Source organism: Pleurodeles waltl, chromosome 10, assembly GCF_031143425.1.
Source record: "Pleurodeles waltl isolate 20211129_DDA chromosome 10, aPleWal1.hap1.20221129, whole genome shotgun sequence".
NCBI lineage: Eukaryota > Metazoa > Chordata > Amphibia > Caudata > Salamandridae > Pleurodeles > Pleurodeles waltl.
Window position 1 is genome coordinate 107,241,317 of NC_090449.1, and position 25,923 is coordinate 107,267,239.

Sequence of the window (25,923 nt, forward strand, 5' to 3'; positions counted from 1 at the left end):
TATTTTTTAAGCCAAAATGCACCAAAATTAATAGAGCAAGAATAAATCTGCCACATGCCAAAAGAGTTTCTACTTTCTATACTAATAATAAAAAAAATACCTACCACACAAACAATGGTAAAGTGTACTACCAGTCAAATAAAAGAGAAGAGACAACAGTCTCATTCGAATAATCTTCACAGAAGACCCTTTAGGGAGACCACCCCCCTAGGGTGACCTATCCAATTATCTGAAAAAAAAAAAAAAACACTTACTAAGCGCAAAAAACACATAGGAAAATACCAATGATTGGAAGAAGGTCATAAAAAATAATAACATTTAAAAAATACCTTTTAGCTGACGAGTATGATGAATATAACGAAAAAAAAGTAAACGGGCGTCCTTGATACAATCAATGCCGTTCATAAAGATACTTCTTCTATCTATAAATCAAAAAACAGACACAACAAAATTAGACTCAAAAATGTATCTACTTCCTACTCAATGTATTACCTACTCATGGCGTACTCACAAAAGTCTACATTACAAACTAAACTTTAAAGATTTACCTCAAAACACTACAGCAACAAGAATGTTGATGTTGTCTAATTTACACGCTATTGAAGGGGCCAAACTTGTTGAATATAGCATACTACAGAATATACATCATAGTAGAAAGAAAAACTACAAACTACCGGGATTGAAGTCAGGTACGATGCTCCTGAACTCAACCACGCCTCTACATAACTAGAAAGAACGTAAAAAGACTTCCGGACCTGGGGTCTAATACCCCTAGGTATGTAAAAAGTCTTACCTTCCAATTTACGGTGATCTCAAACCGGCGTATTCCGGAAACAACAGCGTGTGCTGCTTCGAGTGCCAATTCATTTTTAAAGACCATCATCTGACACCGAATTGGAGCGGAATGATGTGGGACGTCCTTCGTTCTCACGAGACTTTACTTCGAAAGGCAAAACAAATTGCTGCCGTATCAAGATGGTAAAAATTCCCATATCGTAAATGGAAGTAGAAAGAAAGAAGGGGAGATCTCGTTATGCAACCATAGGTATAACGATCCCCAATAATAACATCCTTTCTATGTATAAATTTCTAATATACACTAACTACCTCTAACAATCCGGATAAAATATAAAATATGGTAACAGGGTGTATCCTGGCCGCCTCAATGATTTGATGTAGTGTAGCTCATCTCTAGAGAGGGGATCGTGAGTGAGGGCTGTCGGAAAAAAACACCTTCTACTGGAAGGTTTTGGACCGTCCCATTCCAACACCACCTCATGGGAGCATGATCTGAAATGGTAATAGGGTGGATCCTGGCCGCCTCAATGGCTTGATGTAGTGTTTGGCTAACAAAAATGTGGTCCAGTCTCGAATAAGTGCGTCAAGAGTGCGAAAAAAGGGTATAGTCTTTAGCTGTGGGGTATTCAGCCCTCCATGCATCTAATAAGGCTAGCTGCCATAGTGCAGACTGTGTACTCTTACAGAGGATACCTGCTTGTGATCTGTGAGTGCAAGAACTATCCAGGTGGGGTCCCAGATAAGATTGAAGTCTCTCATCGATATGATATCCCCTTCTGCAAAGTCACCCAATAATTTAAGAGAGGCAAACAGGAATTCAGATTGGCCGGAATTAGGGGCATATATAGTTGCTGTGTTACAGAGGCCACCCTTAATATAGCCTTTAATTATCTTTATTATATAGTCTCCCCACTTTGTCTGATTTAGTGCCAGCCAATTAAAAGTTTAGGGAAGAATGTATCCTCGACTGAAATCCCTCTGTCTTGTTCCAATCCTCACCTCCGCCCCTGTCGACCTCCCCCCTGGTTAAATCCCTCTTACAGTAACATTAGTATCACACCATTCATATAGACAACTAAACTACTGTGAACAATTAGAAGTAAGTGTTAGAAATTCCCAATATCAAAGAGATGGTGCAAACATCTCAGTAAGTGAGGAATAGTAGTCTCATTTACGCTGGGCAACCCTACAGCTTCATGGATGGTTCAAGCGGTCCTAGGTCTTGCTGATGGGTGTCTAAATTCAGCACCCTGGTGCCGGCTGAGTCCACATCTGAGTGGAATAAGGTCAGGCAGGTGCCCACATCACATCTGAAAGCTTCAAAGGAGGCAGCCATGTCCAACTTAAGTTCCTCACAGAGCTCCTCCTTAAAGTCTCACAGAGAGGTGCAGAGGTCCTCTTCGGTGAGGGCCATGGTTGTCTCTGGGTGTAAGTCAGTGGCCTGTTCACGTGGGTCCGCTGGTACAAAGTAGTTGGACACTCTGTTGGTTTGGGTCCTTTTAGGCAGCATATATGCTAGGGTCCTGTGATGACGCAGAGCAGATTGCGTGATGTTCAGTGGTGCCTCCGCTGAATCTGGACGATGTCTGTGTTTCAGAAACCACAGCTGGGGGGCGATGGAAGGGAAGCCTGGTCTAAATTCAAATAACCAACTGTGCGTTCATAGGGCGCTCTTCTGCACACAGCATTAGCTATAAGCACAACAGCTCTTCTGAACATGCAGGGAAGCTCTGGATGAATCCCCACATTTACCGTATTTATACTTTTTTAGCGCCGCGTTTGCGTCATTTTTTGACGCAAAAGCGGCACAAACTACAGTTGTATTTTGTAAGTTTGCGCTGTTTTTGCGTCAAAAAATGACGCAAATGCGGCGCTATAAAAAGTATAAATATGGGCCTTATTGTCTCCAAGCCTCCTTTCGCTGCACCAGGACACAGCTAACTCGGGCTCCCAATGTAAGGGCCCCCTCGCCTGAGTAGCACTGGGGCCTATACACTTTGGACACTGTGGCAGGGAAAATGCGGCACTGAAGTGTTCACTGCTGAGCTAGGTGGTAGAAAAAATGTCATCCTCCCAGCAGCCTCATCAACATTGGGCGCTGAGAACTGCTGTGCCATCTCCGCAAAGCGAAGGCAAAAGGAAAGGTTGCATCAGGCACATTGCGGGTGCTATTTTAAGGTGAGGTGGCCCGGGCCACTGCTTCATGATGATAGTTCTGGTTGCCGCGCGCCAGCCCCCAGCTTCTCACCGCCTGATCCGCGTCCGGATCATTCCCTCGACCAGCCGTGCACTTAAGGGCCATCCCGGGCCGTCTTTGTTATCTTTGTGAGCCAGTGCTTAATTTATAAATAAAAAGGTGCCGGTGCTCCAAGCTCTCCTCTTAAACAAGCGGCTTCTGCAATTAAAAGTGCGAGCATATAATACTGAGGCAGCATAATCCTGAAGCCACCTCGGGCCTCTTCAGTCCATTTATAGCCACTCTATGCACACTTTGTCAGCTTTCTGCTTTTCCCCTTTCAGATGCTTTTTCGTTTTTCTCTTCCTCCGTCTTTCCCACGTGTCTTTTGCACACAGCAAATGCTTGAGACAGAAAACTAAGCGCCGGCCCTCAGAAATAAGTCCCGGTGCTCCGCACCGGAAACAACAAGCACAAATTAAGCACTGTTGTGAGCTGTGGTGCGCTGCTCTGGCCCCAGGGAACAATCAGCTGTTTTCATCAAAATTCTTCTTTTTAGCCCCAGGGAGAGTTTGTTATTGGCAGATTCCTTGTGGGGGGGGATCCCTCCTATGTTCCCCTCACCGATTAGCCAACAGGAGTCAGTTGTGAGGCACCAGACATAGGTAAATCTGCAGGTTTCCAAACGGAGCCTCTGTGGATTACATCCACTCAGCCATGCTGGTGGGCCATGTCCCCCACAACACGTATTTTTCCTATGTGTGGTAGACATTATACTCTTTGTACTGGCAATACCCGGTAAACTATTGTGTGCAGCCTCGGGTTGAGCACAGGATGAAAATGTTGTGCAAAGAAATTAATAACAAATTCTGTGTGAAAGGGCAACTGATAAAAAATAATAAAACATTTACACTAATTAAGCTGTGCTAAAATAATGACATGGATGAAATTAAATGTAACTAGGTGAAAGGGCAAAGGCCTCAGTCCCAGAGCCTAAATATTGTGTCTGTATAAATGCTAAAATAACCTCATGACAATGTGAAAATGTACGCTTGTGTAAATCTACTAAAGTACCTAGGAGTAAATCCACACTTTGTAGGTATTCACCATTTTTTAGTGTGGACTTACATGTCACCTCCTCAGTTCAGGGGGTGGAGTTATCTAAGACAAAATCTACAAGTGTAAAGTTCTACTAGTAACTTTTCACAGGTAGGTGGGGAGCCATGAGAAATGATAGGGATTTTTTTAAGTGTGTTATTTATAAAACATTATTATTTATTGTAATAAAAATAGAAATTGAAAATACTTTTATGCTATATATTACTGCTATATTTATACTAATAAAATGTTACAGCACATTAACTCATTAAATTAAATGTATATAAAATAATTAATTAAGTAAAATATTTATATTCAATTTATAAATAATATTTATTGTAGAATGATTTAATGTAAAATCACACCCACTAGCATTTTTATTTTTATTTATTATGCATTAATTTTTGTTATGTGTTGAATTCATTGAAATAATTTTAAATTATTAAACACAATTTTGATTTCATTTTATTGTTAAATTAAGTTTATTATTACATTTAATAAGGAGCAAGCAATTATTAAATAATTATATATATTTTTAACTTTAAACAAAATATATGTCTTTTTTCTAAAAAAATAAAATAATTGTATGTATTTAACAATGTTCCGTATGGAATATTATTTTATGCCCGTCCCTCCATTATTTTCTATGGAAGTGTGTTGCAGTACCTGTGAGTGGACATGACTGGGTTGACTTAGTCCAGGGTAGGACCAGAGTACATTTACCATTGTTTTGTCACCAGGGCTGTAGTAACTTTACACGTGTAGTTTATGAATTGCAGTGTGCGTACTCATTTGTGGGTGGGTGTTTGTATTATTTATTCAACACAGTATTATAAACACAATAATCCATGAAAATGTCAGGCAAGCCACAGTAAAAACAAGCATTGGCAATGCCAATAGGCCTCGCATTAGCGAGGGTTAGATCTATTGGCATTGTAAATGACAATGTCTTTTACCCATGTGTTATGGAGTGGATTTATGTGGTGTGGAGTGGAATTATATGGGTTTGATTGTACTTTTTAGTTGTGGAACTGTGTTTTGTGTAATTGTGTGGCGTGGAGTGGATGTGTGTAGTGTAATTTTGTGGCATGATGTGGTATTCAGTGGTGTGGACTGGATATAGGTGGTGTGTTGTGTAAATGTGTTGTTGAGTTGAATTATGTTATGTGTTGCTAAATTATGTAGTGTGAAATGGTAATTTGTGAAGTGGAATTGTGTTGCACTGAACTGTGTGGTGTTGAGTGAAAATTATCATTATTGGAAATATGTGGCATGATGTGGAGTGTACTTATGTGGATTGTTGCTATGTGGCATCAAAGTAATTTAAAAGTCACATGGCCTTTCAGATACCAGCAAAGGAGTTGTAAAAATGAGAAAACGCAAGTGACTGAGGGTTGCCATTCATCCCACAGAAATGTATACTTGAGAACATATTGTAAATTGTATTTATATAGCACGTACTACCCCTGACAATGAGTTGAAGCTCTTTGTCAAGAGTAGCACGCTACTCTATAACTCAAGATTAGAGGTTAATAGTAGATAAGTAATTTCTTTTCTTTGTGCATTAATTGTGTTAGGTTTGTGCTCTTGATTTCATGTGTGCTTGGAGTAGGGATAGAATGATAGGAATGGATTGGAAAGGAGAAGTAATAAGTTGTTTTAGCAAGTAGTGGTTATGTGTGCATGTTAACTGGGTGACATGGCTAAAAAGGAGGGCGACGTATGAGAAGTATGTCTGGGGGGCTTAGAGTAGTTAGAAAAGTTTATGATAGGTCAGAGAGGAGGGTTGGGACAAAGGTTGAAAGTATTTTTTTTTATTATATCAATGATGATTTCTGGATAGTATGGGGATAAATATGCGCATCCTGACTACAGACAAGCACTCTGAGGCAGTCATATGCGTTGTGAAGCAGTTTGTAACCATCCAACCCCCTTAGGATAAATATAAAATAAATTACTGCTTGTCTCAATCAGCCACAGAAAACACAGGAGGCAGCAGACAGTGCAATAGCACATGCATGTCACTGCTCATTTGGAAGAACTTTCAACACATAGGATCCTTTTTATTTGAGTTTGGCGGTTGGCTATGGCGGCAATGTTGCAGTGCATCTGTGCGACAGCACCCATCGCGCTTCTCACTGCCTATAATTCAGGCAGCGAAGAGCGCGACGGGGCTGCCCATGGGGGCCCATGCACTGCTCGTGCTAAGTGCATGGGGAGTGCAGGGGCCCCCAAGGGGCTAACAGTACCTTGTCTCCGCCAGCCTTTGCATGGAGGTGGAACTGCCATGCAAAAGCTGGCGGACGCGAGACTCCTAATCCCCAGTAATGCCCTGGCTGATTAAGACCTCTAGCACCGCCAGGCAATCGGCCGGCGAAAAAGTGGCGGTGCTGGTGGTCGGACTGTGGCACTTTCACCATGGTCATAATGTGGCTGTCGGACCGCTGCTTTGGCGGCTGTCTGACCGCCAACACGAGCCTGGCGGTTCTAGGACCGCCAGACTAGTAATTAGGGCCTTTGACACAGAGGTACAATGCCACTCATGATGCATGCTCCACTATGGTTCTAAAATATAAATGTGACATTACTTTGCCTTCTAGTGCACTTATAGGTAATAATGTGTGTGTGTGTGTGTTTATATATGTTTATAGATATATATTTATTCTGACAGGTAAAATGCCTGGTGTGCCCTCTACTGGTGTTCCTTTGTGACCCTATTTAATGCATTCCTGTGTAATCTTTGGATCGGAGGTAGATACCTAATGGGGCTCAGCCTTTCATCGCTTTGGACATTATTAAATGATATCCATTGGTTAAATGTATGAAGTGTTATTTTGTGTGGTAGGAAATAGCAAAATCTGGCTTCAGAAGTGCAGTATAAAACCAAACATGTCTGTGTGTGTATGGCGACAGATATACATATATATCCTTTAATAATATATGAGGCATCTGAACCAATAGGTTATATTACAGATATATTTATATATATAAAATACATATATGTACATACACAGTTTAAACCATGAATATATGAAGCATTTTAACCAATAGTCCAGATTGCATTTTGAGAGAGAGTCCTTAGTGCTAAATGCCTGCTGCTGTGCTCTCTGTGCGCTGCAGATCACGTTTTTTAATCCTGCAGGGAGAACTCTACCTTTCATCCTTCCTGAAATAGACAACTTCAGTGCTATGGTTGAGAACAGCCGGACAACAAAGCATGCATGAAAAGTCAGCCTAAACGAACAGATCTGCTTGGGTGGGTGCGATCATGGCTTATAACCTGAGTGATACATATGGTAGTTGAATGTCTACTAATGCATGTGTTGTTTATACCAGAGTGTTGCAGGTGGTAACACGTAGTGAGCAGGTTTATTAAAATATTGTGATATGCCACCACCCTTATGGTTACAAGCAAATATATGTTTAAAATATTGTACATTAATGTGAAAGTTGATTCGTTTATTAAAGCGGGCGCGTTCCATTTACTCCTGGGCTGGGGGGAGCATCCTTTTGCTACTCTGAGCAATATCATTTATGAAGTGCCCGCCCTGCATTGGTTTGTTGCACGTGCCGTACACATCTTTGCTGTTGTACCGTACAGCGCTGGTGTCTTCTCGTTCAGACCCGCCCCAGCGACATCAAAGATGCGCACATCATGACCGGAGACATTGCCGTACCGTGATGCAAAATCTGCATCTACAAAGAGTACTTCTTGGCGCTACAATACCCTCAAGGTATTGGAGGGGTGCAGGGGCGCCACCCTTGTGCTCCCGATCTGGGCACTATTCTGGGCTGCAGTGCTGCCTGTACGGATACCAGGAAGGGATATGTACTAGGAAGCCAGTCGTGTTTGGTACCGGGGCCGTTTCATCCACATGGGAGGGAGGAAAATCTTGGCGGACGCCAGGTTCTAACTTCCGCAAAGGGCGTCTAACCCACTGCGCGATCGTGCGAAGTGAGACGGTGGAGGAGGTGAATGGGTGGAAGCCCCACACACTGATCTGGGGTCCGAACCTCTGCTTCGCAGGGGGCTCCCAGGTCACGGATGCAAATGCTTAAACCACTGAGATATTTTGAGATAAAGGGGTGTCAGAAACCCAGGGACTGAGGGGAGAGGGCATGAGTCCCAGCAAATCTTTCTGGGTTCCAAAAATACGTGTCACCGTGGAAACGCGTGCCTACGAAACTACGCGGTTGGCATTTGTTTTGAATTTGCCAATCCAAGATAAATCAGTAAATAAAAGAAATGAAACTCCAGGTAGTATAAGGGTGAGCGGCTGTTGGCATTTGATGCCACGCTCTCCTAATTAATGAATAAAAATCATGGAGGTGCAGCAGAGGTGGGTGGGGAGGGAGGGAGGAAGCAACAGGTAGTGTGTGAGGGGAGATGCCAAACTAAAAACAAGCATTTGCAATGCAACGAGTCTCACGTTTGCTCGTGTTAGAGCTAATAGCGTTGTAAAATCCTAACCCGACTTTTCTTGCCACATAAACCATGTACGTAACCGGAAAAAGTGCAATTAACTGTGTAACATAGCGCTCGACTTCTGCCAAGTGAGATCGCGCTTCGAAAATAGAGAAAAAGTAGTCCACGAACAGGACGGAAAACAGCGAGCCTCGTATGTTTTCTGTACTTGGTCGATGCGCTCAAGGAGGGCTAACCACCGGAAAAGTCATGATGTATGCGTGCCTTCCACTAAAGAAATCAAGCAGATTCTAACAGGCAAGCCCACGAACCAATGAAAGACACTGACGTGACGTGGACGGGGCTCTGAGCCCTTTTTAATTCGTAAAGCGTCTCGCTAGCGAAACGCATGCGCAAGCCCATGCGACGCAGGCTCGACCCTAATGAAGAAGAAACTTCAAAAGATTCCTTCCCCCATGGCCTTTACAACCAATAGCTAGGGTGACCAGATTTTGAACAGAAAAAACCGGGACAGGTCAGACATAAAAGTAGGATGAAAACCTTTAGTCTCAATTTCATATGCGTGTGGGTGTGTGAGAAACCAATGAATTACTTTTCCAATTATTTAGGACTAGAGCTGCATGTGAAAGGAGAGCATACCTTTCACTTCTGACTCTCAGATCGACCTGACCTTTGGCCCAAAAACTGGGACATTTATGTAAAATTAACAAAAGCGTTCACGGGTTGACCTGACCTTTGCCACAAAACGGGTCATTTATTTAAAATGATCAAAAGCGTCGGGACACCGGGACTGTCTTGGGAAATCCGGGACGTCTGGTCACCCTAATAGCACACAATTGAAACCAGGACCCCCCCCGGGACTTTAAGCCGTTGCCGTCCAATGTGTAACTTAGGTGGAAGTAAATGCGTTGCCCCCTTTCAATGGCCTCATGCGCCCATCATAATTGTTATTTGGCTCGCTGCACTCCAGTCTTTATTTGGACCACCATTTTTGAAAAGTCTTATTACAAAATATAAAGCATATTCCTCCCCCCAAAAAAAACACACTGCATTCGACGTGCCCCCTTCAAATGCATTCCTTTCCCTCCTCACTATCCACTGACCATATGTATTTTTAACCTAAAAGACCAGGAGTACTAACACCCTCCCCACCACCTTGATATGTGTAACCAGGAGGAGGAAGAAAAGCTATGAAAAGGGGAAAAGGAGATATCAGAAGAGAAGCTGGAGCAATGGAAAGGAGTATTGATGGGGAGAGCAGGGTCATAAAGGTCCCAGAAACGCAGACATGGCTAACATGTACAGGGTCGGAGATAAGAGGCATGACAACTACACCAATTCTTGCCTTATTAGCAAGTGCTTTGTAGTAATGTACATTTTTTCCACTCAAGACACAATCTCATCAACCTGTGCCATTGCAGTTTTTATGTATAATAACAGGGGGTTCTCCCTGCAACCATATCTGTTTTAACAGGAAAAGCATGCATGTGTCTGTAAAGTTGAGGGGGAACAGCAATATTTCGCTTATTTTTTTGATGTAATTGCATGTAGTTGAAAGGCAATTTTTTTAATATCGACACGCATGGTGATATGACTCACTTTGTGTGCGTTTCTGAACATTGTGCATGCTTTCCTCCCTCAAAATAGGAGTTTTACAACACCCGCTGACATTGGGTTGTGTTTAGGGGCGGAGGTGGGAAAGGATCATAGGTAAAATCGATAGGTTATAGGAGGAAGCGGCGAGTGAGAGCTGCTTGTGCTGTTTGGCACAGGTCTTCGAAAGGCTCTCTCACACAAGCCTTCACCCCCCTCCCTCCCCCAGAAGGACCATACTTAAAGAAAAAGTGCGGCCTGCTGCGCAGATCCCTTTGTAAACACAAAAAAAGTAGTTTGAAATACACATACAAAATGCTAACCAGTGGAAGGACATTGTACTTGGTCGGTGTGCTCGGGAGAGATAAACAGGAAAGGAGGGATGACAAATACATGCCATAAACAAATAGAAAGAAAGATTAAAAAAGTGACAATGGAACCAGCTCATCGCAAGCGTGTGGGCAGGCTTAAAGCCCACAGAGAGAATACAGCATGTCGAGAGAGAGCGCATGCAAGCTGCCTAGGCTCAATCTAAAATAATGGGGTGTTTGACCCACGAGCAAACCTTTTTAGGATTTATTTTTAGACCATTGCCCACTCTATTAGTGGAATGCTTTATAATCAGGTCTCATCCTGACCCCTATAAACCAGGATAGGATCAATGTTTTTAAGGCGTACTTGTGATAATTTCCTACCTGGCTCTTCTAGGAGATGAAAATACCTTCAATCACCCAGTTATCCCTTTTAATAATGGGTGTTAATGGTATACATAAAAATGTCCATGGGGTGTCGGTGCAATATTATGGCCCTACACTCTTTTCTTTGTCAACATTCTTTAGCCCTATCTCTTAATGGCCATATGGTCCTGGGCTATCGTCAGGACAAGAAATAATGACCCAGGATTTATATTCATATTTTCCAATATTAGTCTGTCATCCTAGCTCATTCTTGCCGGATGTACAACATACAGCATATAGCACGCAAAGGGTCTACTACCCCAACTCTTTGATCACTTGTCACTATTACCTATTGTGGGAACTCTATGTGTGACATAAGTGGAGAGGGGTACATGCCTCTGTAGTCTCACACTCCTCAAGGCGGTCTTGTCGCCAAAGGCTACCTATTCTCCTCTTGTCTGCCCCAGGGGGTGTTTGCATTAGCCTGTCACCCCCTAAACCTCTTCCTACTTTTCCATTCACCCATTCCATGTTATAATAAACAGTCCTCATTTTCCTGCCACTCCCCTGGTATCTTCCACTTTCAATATGAAGTAATAAACATACTTGTGTGGATCTCCTCATAGTAAAGATTGTTGAAGTGGTTTGTAAATTGCATTTTGTAGTAAGTATGTAGTACTCCTGTAGTGCTACTGAAGGTTTCACAAAATACAGTTTGTGAATCTGTCCCTTGGTATCTATATTTCATAGCCACTTACTTGCAATCCTAATCTGATCACATGACCCCCTTGAGACAGTTTTTTTTGGGTAACAACATGGATCCTATTTTTGAAAGAAAAAAATCACTTTGCTATGTACATACTGAGTTTGTTTTATTGCAAAGACAAAATCCAAATGTATTTAACATTTTTTATAACACATAAACAACAGTAAATAAAAAAAGTATTCAGGGTAATGAGTGTCTTAATAACAAGTTTGAAGGATACAATTATGCTATACAACACTTGGTAGGAAGAACGAAATACCCCATTGTGTTTGGCTCAAAGCATTTTGTAAAGTTGGGGAATTTATGAAAGGACTTCAAGTATCTTACTTGTCTCGCTGAGCCCTGCAGAAATTAACATCACATAGGCAAAAATGTGGAGATGTCCTCTCTTTGTGCTTATAATCATTATTCTTTCCGCCTGAAAACATGGAACATTATGATACAAGAGGTTAGCATTTGTTTTTTTAACCATATAATATTTTCATCAGTGCCATAAATACTTTATCAACTGGCGCAATGTATAGCCCTGGCGGTTTGAGGTCCAGGGAGGAAACGTAAGACAATCTTATGAGGGACCAAATGCATACCAAGAAAACAAATCATGAAGGAAACCAGCAAGGAATTTACTGAACAGTAGTGAACTATTTTCAGAATAGCCCTTAGTGAATGTGTGTTGTGAGAGCTCATTCAGGTGGTTGCTCCTCAAATGGAATTCTGAAGACCTTTATGGGCAACCTTTTAATGTCAAACTACTTTGCATCTGGTGTCCTGGTGCACATCATGCTACGACTCTTTAAAGTGGGCCTAATACACTCTTTTCACACTTGACTCTTGGGGTTGCTAGTAGTCAAAGGTTTCTCAGGGTGGTGGTGTCGGGGGCAGAGATTCAGAATTCAAACAGTCAAACAAAAGACAGTAATTTATGGTTCTGAGCAATGCTTGTAAAAAGAGAACTGATTCAATATCAAAATGAAATGAAATACTACACACTGTGATGGCAGCTCAGCTACAGTGTTTTACAAACACTCACACAGAGCTTCAGCCAAGTATGAACATTTTCACACCATCTACAGTGGTCTAACCCAACTCCAATTGTGCCCACAATATCCACTATGTTCTATCAGTGATAAGAGGTCACAGGCAGGAATCAGGAAGAGGCGCAAGCTCACTTTTAGGCTGTGCTAGCAACTAACACCTTTGGTAGCCCACAGGCCCATTTGTCTGGATCTTGAGCAAGAGTTCTCTCTGGCAATTGTTAATCACCCTAATGTGCAGGTTTATTTTTTTGATTTTGAGTACAAAAATCTGTCAGTCTTTGATTTCAGACTTCTTGAAAGCTTTTCATTGGGACTTGGTTTAGTGTAGATATTAGTTGTGTGCTTTTTGGGGGTGCAATCACTGTCCTCATCATTAGGCGCAGGATGTGGCCCATCTTGTGGATCTTGCCACTGGGAACAAACAGCTTTATAGGCCTTGACAGCGGTAGCTTGTTGATATCAGTTACAGCCTCTAGACCACTGGGAGTCCTGCATTACTGCCGGGTCTCACAAGTCATGGTGGGATGAACCGAGCAGGTCTCTTGGGTCACGCTGTAGTGATGCCAGGTAGGATACTGCCAAGTGGCAGTTGTCTATGTTTCACACTGTTCACTACATGAGACATGGAGAGAGGCCTGGTAACCCTCACAGATCAGGATAGCGAGTTTACTCTGCCAGTATGAATAGGCATCAGACCACCCCCGGACTCTGACAAGTTGCGCAGACTTCATGTGATGTCCCCTCAATTCTGAGACATTTTGAGGCTTCTGAGGCTTTGCAGACAGTGCAGCTTACGAGGGTGATGGGCAGGGGAACCCCTGCACTGCCCACTACATGGTTGTGGGCAGTGCAGGGCCCGCTCTGTGGCCCCCTATACTGTGCTTCCACCAGCCTTTTCATAGCAGGGTCCCCGCCATGAAAAGGATGGCAGAAACTGGATTCGAGATCAGTGTGGCAGTGCTGAACTCAGCACCGCCGTGGCTGACCAGGAGTCCGACCACCATCAGCCTGTCGGGAACCATTGCCAGGAATGTAATGTGGCGGTCAGACCGCCTGGAGTGCTGTGGTCCAACTGCCACCACGGAATTGGCAGTCTTAGGACCGCCAGTGTTGTAATGAGCCCCATAGTTTACCTTTGTGAATCGGGCCCAGTCTTTCTTTCAGAGGGCTGGAAATGTATATCTGTAAAAGCACCCAGGTGTGAAATACAATATTGTAAAGCAAATTTCATATTTGAGGCGTCAATGATAAGAGGTGTTGTGAGAGTGCAGAAAATTATTCAGTGAGAGCTGGATGGGACCTGTAATTTGAAATGTATCCCTCCCTGATCAGTTACATCTATTTCCTGATATTGTCTGTTATAGTCAAAAAGACAGAACCATGTCGAATTGTATAAATAAGTTAATAATTAATGGAATAAAATCAGTACACAGCTTGGAGCTTGGACAGGGGTGCTCGAGGCGGGAAGGGATGGGGGAAGAAGGCTGTGCCCTTAATGTTAATGGATTATGGTCCTTACATTGTATTGTTTGATGGAGGTTGCGTGTTATTCGATGTCAATAACAAGTGAGGGCTGAACTTCATCTTGCTCCGGATTTCATCCATAGGTCTATGTTGTTCTGTGAGAAGAAATGTCCGCAGCGCTGTTTTCACATCGGTTAAATAACGGTTTGTGTTTATGTTGCACCCTCCACGGCAGAAAATGGCGGTGGCACCGAGGTCCGCGACAACGATAGGGGTGAGCTGGTATTGGTGCTGAGGAAACCTTGCGGGGAGGGCAGGGGAGGGCTGTCCTTCAATGGGAGAGCAGGGAGGCGACACAATATCGTGTACATCAAGCGAGGATGTGTACATTTTGAATTACACAATTACGTGTTTTTAAAATATATTTTTTTTAAATTAGGAACAGGCAGAGTACGTGGTTAGGCCAAAATCTCACGCTTCTCACTCGCGTGCCGAAGCCAGGATTAGAGCTCAGGCCTTCAAGTTGCACAGTCAGCAGTTTATCCACAAACCCCGCGTGAAATAATTTTATCGATGGTCTCCACAATCTTGGGACGGAGGGTGCTTCTGGGGTAGATGGTGCAGCACTGCACCGGATACACAGTAGAGAAAATTCACTCCTAATTTTGATAAAATGCCGATCCATAATCAGACTCATAATGCTTCTTGGAGGCAACTGAGGAGAAAACAAACCGCAGAAAATCCCAGCACAGATAGATTAATAGTGCATGACAGGGCGTGATGTTTTGTACATTTGAGCCTCATTCATAAGGCTATTTGTGCAAGTAAATTTGGGCCCATATTTATACTTTTTTAGCGCCGCATTTGCACCGCTTTTTGACGCAAAAGCGGCGCAAACTTACAAAATACAATTGCATTTTGTAAGATTGCGCCGCTTTTGCGTCAAAAAATGGCTCAAATGCGGAGCTAAAAAAGTATAAATATGGGCCTTGATTTACACACACAAATAGTCTTTCTTACGCTAACCACCGACTTGTAATTCCCAGAGTTAAGTTTCGTACTAGTAGAAAGAGTTACTCACATAAATGTTTCCTTGTGAGTAAATCTCCTGTCTCTGGAGGAGTGGGCGTCCCAGGGAGGGAATGCCCTGTAGGTATGTAAAAGATTTCTCACACCCTTCCTACCCTGAAAATAGTCGATAATTTACTCTAGTAAATGACTTTGGCTGGAAATTTACATCTATCAAGGGCAGGAATAAAATCCCATTCGAGGAGGGAAAGAAGCGTCCACAACATAGTGGTTTGGGTGTTGGGGAATGGGTTGCTCTGTGGAGAAAAAAACCTGCAGGAGGGTAAAAAAGTTAGCAAGTGAATTTGCACTTCTACCTTTTGCTGAATTTCGCCTTACCACTGTGCTGGGCATGAGGCCTGTGAGATATGTGTCCAGCATCCCTGTCCCTTAGTCACCTAAGTGCTCCCGCCTCCTTTCTAGTCTCCTTTGAGGCTGTTTGGTGCTGGTTCTGATGACTGGCCAAACCTTCCTTGTGTCCCTAATGGGCATTGGGCTGGAATTGTGATTTGTTTTTTTGAATGGGGAGCATGCGGTACTTGGACTTCTCCTTGTGCTCACGGATGGACTGTGAGACTTGTAGCATGTGTGGTCTCAACTGGGTGTCACGTCTTTCCATGTCCCCTTTTTCCGTTCCCTCCTAGACAGCATTAGCTGGCCGTTGTAGAAGACCCATTGACTCCAATGCCTCACAGCCTACACACACAATGGCTTTTGGGTCAGCCCTTTGCTTATCATTGACTGACTTTCTTGTCATTCTAATATTTCAGCCTTTCGTTTGATGTCTTTCCTTCCTTTTTCATGTGTTTGTCCCTCCCCTGCACCACGGTTTCTTTAACATCCTTTTATCTGGATAACTTGGGTCCTCCTTCCACTGTGTCCATTCAGAAACTATGTATGTATTTTCCCTTTAGCACCCCATGGGACTACATGTGTTTTCTTGTCTCTCCCTTGTGCAGCATTTCCTTCCTCAAATTCACCCTTTCCCTGGTCTCCATGTTGCACCTGTCCCCAGCTATTCAATTGCCGCCCATCCTTATTTGTTTTATGCTCCTCCACTCTCTTCCCGCATTTCTCACTATCCACACTTTGTATTGCTTCTCTTCCTCTCCTCTCTTTGCCTTGCTATCTTCTCAATCTACCAGCGCAACATCCCATTGCCCTCCTCTCCTTGTGTGTCCTCCATCTCTCACTGATGTTTCCAGATCTCTTTTTCTGAATCCGAAGAGGTAAAACTCATGCTGCTGTATTTTTTAGAGCAGGACGGAGGCGATGTACACAGTGTATATGGGGTGATCGCATGGCATGAAGGCGGATGAGTGGTGACTGGAAACATTCAGGACAAAGGGTCAAAATTCAGGACAAAAATTCGGAGAAAATTTTACAGACACATTTGAGGAAGTCAAGCAATACTATAAAAGTAGGTAAATAGACTTCTGATGCGCATAGCAGTCAAAATAGCACTGTGAATTCCAACCTGCTGAGCACTCCACCATTACTCTCATAGCAGTCAACCTCAGCATGGCAGCATCCCATGTGCACCATGCAACACAGTAAAATGCCTCTCGCAACGCTGCCCAGTTGGGCGAAGTTTTAAAGCAACAACTCAGATAACACATTTGAAAAGCACTATTGCTTTTTTCTCAGTGCTACACCCTCAAACCTTAGATTTATGCACCCACGTCCATCTTGCAGAACTTTAAAACATACAATTGATTTTTCCAGGGATCCTATCTTTTTATTTCAAAACAAATCCCATGCCTAAGAGCATTCTTCACTAACTCTGATGGACATCTCTCCATAAAAGTGCTCACTACTGGATGATGGAGTGGTTGATGGATGATGGGTGATGGAATGACGGCAGGGGTGAAGCGTTGGTGTGTTTGAGTGGTGCACCACACTCAAGGGTCTGCTCTAGGGCAGTGCAACCAGTGTAGCTGCCACTGGCACTGACCTCTTGGGTGGGGCACTGTGTTTAGAACTAACTACTAGATTTAAAAGCACCCACTGCAGAGTTCCTTGTGTGTCAGACAGATTTCAGGAAGCAACGCAAATGTCAAGATAACTTGTGTGATTAATGATCCTGCTGGGGAGAGACTGCCTTTTGTCTAGTGACAGTTCTGACTCATCATAAAATAGAACAAAGGGTTAATATGCCTGCTGCAAAGAACGTGTACCATGCAGATCACAGAAATGTATTTTATGTGGATACCTCAGCGGGTTTGCTGCTTTTATCACAGGAACTGCATGTAATAAATATCAAGTTACAATCCTATTATAGCACGGAGACCTATGAACTGTAATCAAAGAGCTGCATGCAAGCTGCAAGGCATAGGGTTGGAACCTTATGTTTTTCCCGTCGTTCATTATCACAGTGTTGCTAAAAAGGGTTAGTTTGGGTAGAAACACATTCTTATTAGTATATCCTACGCCAACCACTGTGTTACATTCTAAATACAGCGTTTGTGCTTCTCCAGGCCAAATATATACTGCCTACTAGTATGGATGACATGTGATTCCTACACCTTGTAATTCTCATTGTCTTATGTAACAAACATTTCGTATGGGCTGATTTACACATGTATGATTCATTATTGCTGTATAATCTGAGTGTGATGTAAAGTGCTCTGACACCCTACACTGGTATGAGTAGCGCTATAGAACAAATTAAATGCATGCGAGAGAGGGACTATTGTGAGTTGAGGGGCACTGTTGGAGGGTGTTGGTAAAGGAATCCATGCAGAAGGAGGACATGGGGGGGGGACCCCAAAAAGGATTGTCGCACTGGGCCCCATCAGTGCTAAAGCCAGACCTTCCAGACTCTAGCATAAATCCTGGTATATTGTGGGAAGTAATGCTAGTCACTGCAGAGTGGAGGTAATGATTGTCATTCTGTGGGCATCCATTATTCCACTGAAAAGGGAAAGGAGTAATATGGGTTTACAGAAAGCCATGAACAATCTTATTTTAACTTAGGGGATGAGATGATGCCATGAACCAGAGGAACCAGAAGGCAGAGGGGTGGAGATTGTTAATTGGATCTTGGTGGTAAAATGAACTCCTTTTTGTTTTTCAGAACTGGTGGTAGGATGCAAGCAGCCAGGTTACACTGAGCAAAGTAGACGTCCATGAGCTTAAATCCTAGTACTCAACACCACCGGGAAACTATCAAGCTCATGCTAGTCAAACACTATCTCACACTATTGACAAGCAGCAAATATATATCCTAATGTGGTCTCCCCCTTTCATTAGTTGAGCTGCCCAGCAGTGGCAGCCATTCTCCACCCTTGGGCATACCACACAAATTACAGAGTGGTCAAAAGATTCGAACATGGGCAAAGAAACTCTGTCGTGGAGAGATACAAATATGAGTGGTAACCGTAAAGATTACATTTTTGAGTTAATGTAGCATAACAATTCAATATTTTGTCAAGGTTTATCATATGCATTATTTCATGAAAATTATTAAGAAGTCTAAAGGCTTTGAATTTAAGTATTATAAAGTACAGAATGCAAATAGCCAGAATACAAAGAATGCAAATTACCCAAATCAAGTGTTCCATAAAGAAACTATCTCCACCTTAAGTAGGTAATGAAAGTACAAGGGGGTGAAGAAGGTGTCAGCATCTTTTGAGCCTCTGCAGAAGTTCAGAGAGAAGTGATAGAGTGATCAGCACGAAGCTTTACGCTCAGGGAAATCAGAAAGGTGGCGAGGTCTTCTCTCTTCTACGTCGGGAGAGGGTCTCTGACTAACTATGTGGGACGCCTATTCAAAGCACAGTGGGAAGCCCCAGAGCACACATCTGTCCCTGAGCGTTACATCCTCCTGGTACATCAGGTACAGGAGACTTCTCTAATCATCTGTCCTTGCTGCCAGCTTCTCATCTTTCTCGTTTACTGTTGCTCCAGTACAGAACAATGAACCTTTCTCTAGATAACACACCTGCAAAGAACTGAACAAGCAGCACACTGGCATTTAAAATGTGCAACACTCAGCTAAGGCCTAATCTAGCTAAGTTTGCCAGAGAATCAAAATGAAGCACAACACGATATTAATCTTACAAAGCAAGCTATCACCATTATGATGTGAATATTCAAGGATGTACTTTCATATGTAATTTATTCACTCAAACACACTACAGTGTGATTTCTAAAAGTGAACAGCAATGTTACCTATAGCAATACATAACGTGCACCACACACGTTAATGAGTTAAGGGACACGTTTCATACATGGATTATATACCATAACATAGGGATAAAGTATAGGTAGACGGTGTAGTCTAAATTGCGCTGCCCCAATACATTTACAGAGAAAAAAAAAAAAAATGCGCTGACACCATAGTAACATGTGGCAACATCTGTGCGATCCTATCTTAGATGTGTCAGCCTTCTGCAAGAAGGTGGGTAGGTCTGTGGCAGGCAGGACGGGGGCAGTGCTGCCACAGGAAAGCCACCAGGGACACAGAGTGCAGTCTGGCTCACGCACACTCACAGTGGCAGGCCAGTGTAGGCAAGGATGCTGCACAGACCTGCTTATTATTTAAATAAATGTGAACATGCCAATGAACCAGCAGAAGACCTCTGTGCACCGTGGCGTAAGGCAAAGTGATGGGGCCTCCCTGTAGAATATGAAGAGGGGTCCCTGAGTCTCCCGTGTCTCTCAGATATTGATTGGACTTGGGCTGAATGGGGGCCCTCTGATGGGTTGGGGACCCTTGAAGGGTTGGGGCTCCTCTGGGCTGCAGAGGCTGCAGGGGCTTGGGCCACCCTGTATACATTGCAGAGAAACATGAGCAAGCATCATAGCGTGCTGACGTTTAAAAGGAAAACTTTGCTGAAATTACGGACAGATTCTGTCCTCATAGTCAAATTAATTCTGGACAATGGACATTAGCCTCAATTAGACACTACTTGTAACTAATCTAAATGAGTGGGTTCTATGAGCAGAAGTGACCAGGCTCCTCAGTCAGAGACACCTCCTGTGCTAATTGCAGAATTAAAGGCAGCATTGTGGACACTCAGCACAGACACACTACCACATGCAGCCTTCAGCGGCCCGAGACATGCCCAGAGTTTGAGAGGCACCCAATTACTCAGAAGCATTTTCTCCAAATATATGCAGACCTCTTGCACCACTGGTTACGATTGTGTAATATTTAGAAATAAATAAGAACTATTTGCATATAGAAAAGACAATAACTTCAAGTGACCCCCTTCGGCTTTTTTTAGTTTTTTGTCTGCACAGAGCTTGCGCTGTGCTTATGAAATCTCTTGTATCAAAATAATATTTTATTTATTTAGAGCCCACTCATTACTTACCTTTACTTAATACTGGTTGGCTCCCATGTCACTCTTGTTTCCTTGATAAATATTCGTTGGCGCCTCCGCCTGTCTTCTTACTGGATTTCAGTCTTCATCCCTGAGCATGGACCAAGTACTGCTTCTTGTGGCCATTGTTCTTCATCTAGAATCAGGCTCCTTCAGGTACTCTTTTTTACTTTTCAACACCCCCACCTCGCAGTCGTTTAAGCCACTCACCCCACAACCTTTGTTTCCCACCCTTCTCCCTCTTATAGGCTTTTTTTGTTGTTGCTGGATTATATAGTGCAAACTCGACGCGAAGATATTGGATCGCTTTACATGAGCACCATTTACATTACACAAGGATACATTCATTTTTGTTTTTAGGCAGGGAGAGATAAAGTATTTTGCCCAGAATTACAGGATGTTGAGCTGATGCTAAGAGTCGAACTTGGTTCCCCAGTCAGCAGCTATGATTTGATGAGACATCCTGTCCTGCCTCCCCCAACGCCCTACCCTCATGGTGTTTTCTGCTGCAATGCTGTGGGTTCTAGGGTGTGGGCAGTAGGGTTGAAAATGGTGCAAACTGTATTTGCTCTTATCTTAGTGGGAGTTGGTGCTATTATTTGCATGTCATTAGCTGGCGGCAAATGTACATAAGCAAAGCGGGCACAAACACATTAACAGTGACTTTAGGCAGGGGGAGAACCTGTGGTGGCGGTCGGACAGCTCCACTCCTGGCGATCTGAGCGCCAGATTATGATCATGGCTGTCGGATTGCTAGGAGACCACCACCTCCACCAGGATCAAGGATCCCGATGGGTTGGCGGCGGTGGAGTTGTGGTGAGCCACAGTGGTGATGAGTTCCACAACTCCACTTTCCACCAGTCTTTTCATGGCAGGATCCCCGCCATAAAAAGGCTGGCAGAAAGGAAGTGCTGGGTCTTGTGTTCGATAAAAAAAAATGTAAATAATGAAATAAAAACGTAAGCAAAATTGACTGTTTTTTAAATAGTCAAATTAACAAGCAAACAACAAAATAGAGTTGAGACAATTAACGACACATTTGAAATTTTGCAACACATTTACACCAACATCAGAATTAGCCCCTGAGACTAAATTACATTTTTGACGGATAAAACAGCATTTCTGTTCTACATTTTTTTCAATATCTGTCACTCACCTCAGTCTTGTAGATTTATCTTAATGTTAGATGAAAATGTACAAGCTCGCCCCCTATGCAAAGATGGCGTGGGTGCGAAGGGAGCTGACCTTTGCAGCCTGTGTGCCCCCCAGCAATCAGAGGACCCATTTTTGACGAATTTGGCTTCCCTCAATAAAAGTTTGAAGTGAGTCACATTGTAAAAGTCATGATCTACACAATCAGATAATACAGAGATAACTGCAGTGGCCAATGAGCTCGTGTCTTAAGCCTGCAGAGCAGGAACTTGCTCAACCACTTTTGTGACTGATTGTGAAATGGGGGGAAACAATATCTACTTACTGGTAGAGCGATTTTGAAGAACTGAAGCAATAATAATTACAAATTATTTATGAGATAAGAATACATTTGACTGAAGAATAATGTGGTAAGCAAAGTGAACGAACTGATAATAAAGGGTTATATTTAATACTTTATTCCAGTAAGTTATTGGCATCCCACGAGACATGACAACATTTTCTAGTGTATGTATATGAATACTATGAATGTGTATTCATATATAATTGTGGGTTCAGACGTTTAGATTTTTGAGCACGAGACCCGTATGTCTTTTCATGGAAATCATTTGTTTTCCCACATTTTGGCAATTCAGTGACACGGAGATGCATTAGGCTGGGGTCACCAAACTGGTGTCCTCCATTTCGGATTTTCCAGTAATCGAGATAGCACCAACAAGGTTATTAGGCCACTGGCATGACAGAGATGTTTTTCTTCCTAAGTGAACATTTGCATGTGGTGCTACACCTTAACTCCGTGTCGCGCTGAGGGCTGTGATCTCATTGGTGGGCTTGGTAGCAGGGCACGCTACAACTCTTTCGTAAGACATGGACGCCATCTTCAGTTTGTTTAACTTCCTCATTGTGTAATATGCTGTCGGATAAAAATTAGTAAAGCAACACCGGTCCCCTTTCGTAAAGTGACGTTCAGCAGCTACATTATATTTTATTTCTTGCCAAGCTTTTTGTTTACCATGGAAAGTTAAGATCATGTTTATTGTAGTTCTCTGAAATGTTTCTAACCATGCCTGAGTAATGTTGATGCTGCATTAGGTGTGCACACCCCTTGCTCTTTTAAATCTGGTACGTTGACCTCCGTTCCTGATCACCCGTAGTCCGACGTGTACTTTTTCCAAATGAGCGCTACTTTTGCATTCTTTTACCGACAGCTTGTACATGTGGCAATCGTGGCCAGACTTGCCACTCTGCTGTTCACACGTGTCCCAGTGGGCTGCAGGCTGGGGGCTGGTTTCAGAGTAGGGAGGGCTGCCATCTCCCATGCCTCAATGGTCCAGTTCTAGTTGTGGCACCCTGCGATGAGGGATTGGTGTAAACATTTTTGCCCGGCCTGATTATTGTTGCCAGACTGGCCCTGGTGCCACCTTGGATTGTGACATGGGGCTATTGCCATCACATTCTCTTGCCCTAGAAATGATTGGCAAGGAGTTAGAACCTGATTTAGAGTATGGTAGCAGGTTCCTCTCTCTGAAAGTGCCAGACATCCCATCCTTTTTGATACAAATGCCAGAGAGGGCTGAGCACTTCCTGCAAAGAGAGTGAATGAGCCAATTGAACACAAGTTGCTTCAGTGTTGGCGGCAGCAACCGAGAGCAGTGATAGAAGAGTGCCACTAGAAGTCAGTAGTGATAGAACAGGGTCGCTAAAAGCCTAAAGTGATAGAAAAGGGTCACTGGAAACCTGCAGTGATAGAAGAGTGCCTCTAGAAACTGGCAGTGATAGAAGAGTGCCTCTAGAAACTGGCAGTGATAGAAGAGTGCCTCTAGAAATAGAAACCTGCAGTGATAGAATAGGGTCACTAGAAGCCTGCAGTGATAGAAGAGGGTTACTAGAAGCCTGCAGTGATATAAGAGGGTCACTAGAAGCCTGCAGTGATATAAGAGTGCCTCTAGAAACTGGCAGTGATAGAAGAGTGCCTCTAGAAATAGAAACCTGCAGTGATAGAAGAGGGTTACTAGAAGCCTGCAGTGATAGAAGAGGGTTACTAGAAGCCTGCAGTGATATAAGAGGGTCACTAGAAGCCTGCAGTGATATAAGAGTGCCTCTAGAAACTGGCAGTGATAGAAGAGTGCCTCTAGAAATAGAAACCTGCAGTGATAGAAGAGGGTTACTAGAAGCCTGCAGTGATATAAGAGGGTCACTAGAAGCCTGCAGTGATATAAGAGGGTCACTAGAAGCCTGCAGTGATAGAAAAGGGTCACTAGAAGGCTGCGGTAATAGAAGAGGGTCACTAGAAACCTGCAGTGATAGAAAAGTGTCAGTAGAAGCCTGCAGTGAAAGAAAGGGTCACTAGAAGTCTGTGGAAATATAGGAGAGTCACTAAAACTTGCAGTGATAGATGAGTCACTTCAAGCCTGCAGTGACTGAAGAGGGTCATTAGAAGCGGCTGTGATAAAAGATGTTCACTAGAAGTCCGTGGTGATATAAGAAGGTCAATAGTAGTCTGCAGTAATAGAAGACGGTCCCGAAGAGGGTCACTAGAAGCCTGCAAGATTGAAGAAGGGGGTCACTAAAACCTGCAATGATAGAAGAGTGCCACTTGAAGTCAGTAGTGATAGAACGGGGTCGCTATAAGCCTAAGGTGATAGAAAATGATCACAAGAAGCCTGCAGTGATAGAAGAGTGCCTCTAGAAACTGGCAGTGATAGAGGAGTGCCTCTAGAATCCGACACTGATAGAAGAGGGTCACTAGAAGCCTGTGGTGATAGAAGAGGGTCACTAGAGGCCTGTAGTAAAAGAAGAGTGCCACTAAAAGCCTGCAGTGATAGACCAGGGTCACTAGAAGCCTTCAGTGATAGAAGAGTGCAACTAGAAGCCGGCAGTGAGAGAAAAGTGCCACTAGAAGTCTGCAGTAATAGACGCTTGCCAATAGAAGTAGACAGTGATAGAAGAGGGTCAGTAAAAGCCTGCAGTGATAGAACAGGGTCACTAGAAACCTGCAGTAATAGAAGAGGGTCACTTGAAGCCTGCAGTGATAGAACAGGGTTACTAGAAACCTGCAGTGACAGAAGAGGGTCACTAAAAGCCTGCAGTGATAGACCAGGGTCACTAGAAGCCTGCAGTGATAGAACAGGGTCACTATAAGCCTTCAGTAATAGAAGAGTGCCACTAGAAGCCGGCAGTGAGAGAAAAGTGCCACTAGAAGGCTGCAGAAATAGAAGATTGGCAAGTCGACAGTGATAGAAGAGGGTCACTAAAAGCCTGCAGTGATAGCACAGGGTCACTAAAACGCTGAAGTGATAGAAAAAGGTCACTAGAAGCCTGCAGAGATAGAACAGTGCTATTAGAGGCCGGCAGTGGGAGACGAGTGCCATTAGAAGTCTGCAGTAATAGAAGATTGCCAATAGAAGCCAACAGTGATAGAAGAGTGCCACTAGAAGCCAACAGTGATAGAGGAGGGTCACGATAAGCCTGCAGTGATAGAAAAAGGTCACTAGAAAACTTCAGTGATGGGAAAGGGTAACTAGTAACCTCCGATGCGAATGCCTTGCTGCCACAACTTCATAAAAATCACAGAGGTTGCAGTAAACACCTCTGAGGGCCAGATTATTGCTTGTGTAGAATATGGTGAGTATTTACCACACCTGGTAAACGGATCACTGACATAACATGGGTTACAAAAATATCATGACACACAAATATTGTGTCAAAAATATTGATCATACACATATCATTTCCCTATACTTATAATGGTAAGTACAAAAATATCGAAAACAAATATCATTTCACACTAATATTGTTAAAAATCAAACAGAAATATTGTTTTTCGATAAATATATAGTTTAAAATATTACATCTTAAATATTTTATTTACATACCTTTAATATAATGTATATAACATAAATGTAACTAACATTTAATATAACATATAAATGTACAGCTATATACAAAGTACACACAAATACATAGGTGTGTTTATGTTTCTATATACATACATACATATATAATATACCACTATTATTAAAAAATATATTTTACATTATATTATATTCTGGACTTTGAAACTCTTATCCCTGGAGTTCTGAATTCTGATGAAGAGAGGGCAGTACATTTATAGTGTTGTTTGTAGTGTTGGTAATCTTCCTTTTTTCTTCCCAGGTCTTCAGTATGTACTGGTTTTAAAATATTTTAAACTTTATTATTTCTTGTTTTTTATTTAGGGCACTGTGTTGTGTTGGGACGAATTGTAGAGTGTAGGGTGGGGTGTTTGATTAGAGTGGAGTGGATTGGGATGGGGTGGACTGGTGTAGAGTGGGGTAGATTGCTATGGAGTAGAGTCGG

General features: G+C 43.0%; 1 long non-coding RNA gene across 1 annotated transcript; it reads right to left on the bottom strand.

Annotated features, from left to right (window-relative positions):
- Positions 1-799: 799 nt before the first annotated feature.
- Positions 800-21,723, bottom strand: LOC138260717 (uncharacterized). Its single transcript, XR_011198939.1, has 3 exons — positions 21,590-21,723; positions 11,862-11,952; positions 800-962 (listed from the first exon to the last, which is right to left on the bottom strand). It is a non-coding gene; the product is annotated as an uncharacterized lncRNA (long non-coding RNA).
- Between the last annotated feature and the right edge of the window lie 4,200 nt (positions 21,724-25,923).